The following is a 4,593-nucleotide window of genomic DNA, read 5'->3' as shown; positions in this document are numbered from 1 at the left end:
ACACTGACACAATTCACACAACAACCTTTAAATAAAATAGGCCTACGGGTTTTCCATTGTAAGCAATTGTTTCATTGTAATTGACTATAATAGCCTAGTCATCAGAGGGGTGAGTAGACTCATTCATGTCTATAGGCCTAATTAGTAGGTTTTTTTTAAACGGGGTCCTTTAGCCTTTCCTTCCCCCTTCCTTCCTTCTCCTCATATCCCTACCCCATGCCCTCTCCAGGATCCACCAACTGTCAGAGCGAAATGTGGTGGATGAAGGTCTGGAGCTGCCTTGAGCTCAGAATATGGAACCAGCTCCCTGCCTGAGCACATAAAGAACACTCCCTTAACAAACTGATTTAAAGGTAAAACATCACATTGCCGTCCGTCCATTACCCTATAAATCAAATCGTGTCCAAGTTATGACTTTAACCGAGGTCATTATGAATTCATTAGTTTCTATTTCCAATATCGTAATTGATCTAATCATATTTTTCATATTTTTCACATTTTTTTTTCTTTTTTTCACAGAACTACTCCTCCTTTGACTTGAATTTGTTCTCTGTGCATTATGTACTTTTGAACTTCCCTGTTATGAAATGTTCTAAATAAATATGCTTTGCCTTTTGTGTTCCACTTTCCACCCCTTTGTGCAGGGCGGGCCCCTCTTATAACTGTACTGTGCCGGGCTGGACTGAGGGAGCAATTAGGGCCCGGGCACTTTTGCCTTAAAGGGGCCCCTCATAATTAATTGTAATTATAATTGAAAAAAAAATCTGAAACTAGGGGCCCACTAGGGAAATGCCCGGTATGCCAGATGACCAGTCCAACCCTGGTACTGTGAGTGATATAATATATTATAATATTATAATATATAACTTAAAAAACTGCGTAGGACACTCGATAATGGTACATCAATGTTGTTATTATGTAGTCAAGTGTTTTCAGCAAAGAGTGAATCATTGGCCCATTGGCAGAAAGAGGTCAGTCCGTTCTTGCACCATAACGGTCATTGAAATACACCCCTGTGTATACTCTCAAAGATACAGCATTTGTCATGTAGTACTAATTTATAAAATACGATGTAAGCTGCAGCACATCACACAGTTGAAACTGTGTTGGCTTGTAGTCTACTGTATTTTACACACATGTGCAGGCACTCAATATAAGGCAGACACTCAGTATACGGAATACCGTATGTACATACCTGCAGGCCTACAGTACATGTGGTTGACAATGGTCTGTACTTACAGGCAAAATACAGAGGATACAGAGTAGCCTACTGACAAGTGCAGAGGTGACCGGCACAAACGAGTATGGCCCCCTTTTTGAGCTTTTCGGGCCGCTCACCACTCACCAAAAGGAAAAAAAAACAAAAAAACAAGACAAGAAAAGAAATCCTCTGCCCTTCAAGTCAAATCAAGTCAAGTCAGCTTTTTTGTCAGTTTCTTCATATGCACAGGTCATACAAGGAGATTGGGAGTGCAGGTAAGGTACAGTGTGTGTGTGTGTGTGTGTGTGTGTGTGTGTGTGTGTGTGTGTGTGTGTGTGTGTGTGTGTGTGTGTGTGTGTGTGTGTGTCCACATGTATACTGTATGTTCATTAATTTCCCCCTATGTTCATTCATTAATTCTGTGTGCTGTGCTGTGCTGTGTTGTGTTATGTAGGCCTATATGTGTTTTGTGTTGTGCTCTGTGTGTGTGTGTGTGTGTGTGTGTGTGTGTGTGTGTGTGTGTGTGTGTGTGTGTGTGTGTGTGTGTGTGTGTGTGTGTGTGTGTGTGTGTGTGTCTTGCGTAAGTTTGAGAGAGTACAATGCATTGAAGACTGTCCCTGAGCCAAGTCACTTAATCATGATGTGTGTGTGTGTGTGTGTGTGTGTGTGTGTGTGTGTGTGTGTGTGTGTGTGTGTGTGTGTGTGTGTGTGTACTCTTAAAAAAAAAACAACCCTTCTTTGCATCTGCACTTGTTGTTCTGTATATTTCTTGTGCACTTTGTATTTGCTAGTGATGTTGGCTATGATTATGTCCTCTTTTGAAAGTCGCTTTGGTTATATTCATTATTGGTCATCATTGGTTACATTCTCTGATGGCTCACCCTGTCAGTCTTTGGAGAATAGAGAGGGCATATTTATTATCCAGCTGGAGCCATTTCCTTCGGGATCAATGAAGTGTTCTATTCTACTTCTACTTTGCAATTACTCTTGAGTCTGGAGGTTTTGGCGCACATCAATGTTGCAGTGCCCAGAGACCTATCTACTGTGGCAGTGCCTGCATCCTGTTTATCCAAGGATTGTAGCAACCCAATCTGAGTAGGCTACCGGATGTGAGTGCCCGGATATCCGGGTGTGTATTTACAACAATTTAACCTCAGCTACTTGATTTCGTTCATGTATTTACAACAGTTTAACCTCAGCTACTTGATTTTGGTCCGATTTGAGTCTGACTGAAGATGGAAGGGACATAGGTGCCGTGCGTAAAGAGCCCACAGCACATCGCCGGTTCAACGACACCAGAGAGGTCCTTGATCTCCCAATCAAAATAATAGGCCCGTGACCAATAAAATCAAAATTATAAGAAAAATAAAATGAAATTAGAACTTGGTAGCTGTGGTACCGCAAAGCATTCCTGATGTTGGAAATGAATGCAAATGCACAAGGATGCTACAAGGATGTTATCGCAACAGATCTGTCTGTGGCATTGAGATAAATAGAATGGAGGCCAAAATTCTATTTCATTGTGAAGCCAAAAGTGGAGCCAAGGTCGCACCCAAAAACACCAAAAAATGGCCAAATCCCATTCATTCCTATGGGAGACTTGAAACCATATACAGTTGAGGACGATATTATTAGCCCCCCCCCTCTCCAGAAATTAGACATATCTCTTCATTGATCATTGTGAATGATCATTATTAATAAATGTATGTTATTCTGGAAACAAATACACCATGGAGATAGTATCCAATAAGTTAAATTTGGACTTTTCCATTTTCACAATGAGTTTAAACAAAAAAGTGTAAAAATGGCAAGGACAAAATTATTAGCCCCCTTATCATTAATAGTCAATACAGTGCCATTTATGAACAAAAATTGACACCAGGCACTTTGATTGTTAACTATGTTGTCACATGTCCTACCAGGGATTTTGGCCCATTTTTTCATTGCAAATAGTTAAGCTGGTCCATATTGCATGGATGTTGAGGATGGACATTCATTTTCAGCACTCTTCAAATACTATCTAAAGGATTGAGTTCTGAACCACTCCATGACCATGATTTTATTGTATCCTTGAAGAACATTTTAACTATTTTGGATGCAAGTTTTGGGTTATTATCTTATTGAAAGATCCAGTGAAGATCTTAACTCCCTCTATGAGCATATTTTTGCAAGGTCACTTTCCACATTCTATCATAATTTTCAGTTTTGATGGTGCCGTACACCCAAAAAAGGTTTCCTGTGGCTGAGGCTGCCACAGAATGATGCATCCACCACCATGTTTAATTGTGGAAACCATCTTATAACGATTCAAGGCCTATCCCTTTCTTCACCTGACAGAAGCAGAATTCATGCATCAAAGCAGGTGCAATTGAATATCATGAGATGAAAGCAAAGACGTTCAAAACTCATTTTTGACTTTCAAATGTTCACAGGCAAAGCTAAATAACACTCTGATATGCACTGCCTTTAGTAAATGGGTTCTTCTGTGATGATGGCCCCAAAGCCCAATATGATGACAAGCCCTAACAACTGTCTCTCTTGGGGGGAAAAAAACCTCCAGGTGAGGCCAGGTCAATAACAATCATCTAGGCAGGTGCCCAATGCTTCTTTGGTCTAATGAGGCTAAGCAGTTTCCACAGTTACACATAGTGGAAGGGCATCAAGTTTAGTCTGTTATTCAGCCTCAGACACAGGGAGTCTGGGTCTGAATCTGGATTGCTGGGTCTTCCAACAACATTGTAACCCAAAGCATACATTTAGATTAGTTCAGAGGTTCTTCAAGGACACTAAAACCATGATATTGGAATCACCCGCTCATAGTCCAGTCCTCAATCCCACTGAGAGTCTGTGGTTAATGTCTATGCTCAGCATCCATGCGATTTGGACCAGCTAGAACACTTTGCAGTGAAGAAATGGGCCAAAATCCCTAGTGGGGCACGAGCCAACCTAGGTAGCAACTTATCAGAGCCTGTTGTCAGTTTTGGTTCATAAATGGCGCCATATTGACTATTAATGATCAGGGGGCTAATAATTTTGTCCTTGTCATTTTTGCCCTTTTTTGTTTAAACTCATCGTAACAATAGACAAATCCAAATTCAACTCATTGAACATTATCTCCATCAGTGTATTTGTTTCCAGAATAACAGAAACGGTGAATAATGGTAATTCTTACTGAGAAATCAAGAGAGATGTCAAATTTCAGGAGGGGGGCTAATAATATCGTCCTCAACTGTATCTCCCTTAAATGCCACTCCAGGGGTTATATATAGGCTACTGTCAATGGTCTGTGGTTATCATACTGCCATAGGATTTTCCTTTGATATGCACCACTGACTTGTATACTATAATAGTATACAAGTCAGTGATATGCACTAGAGGGCGATATGTATCCA

Source organism: Engraulis encrasicolus, chromosome 1 (genome assembly GCF_034702125.1).
Source record: "Engraulis encrasicolus isolate BLACKSEA-1 chromosome 1, IST_EnEncr_1.0, whole genome shotgun sequence".
NCBI classification, from domain to species: domain Eukaryota; kingdom Metazoa; phylum Chordata; class Actinopteri; order Clupeiformes; family Engraulidae; genus Engraulis; species Engraulis encrasicolus.
The sequence above is the reverse complement of the archived record's forward strand: the minus strand, read 5'-3'. Positions refer to the sequence as shown.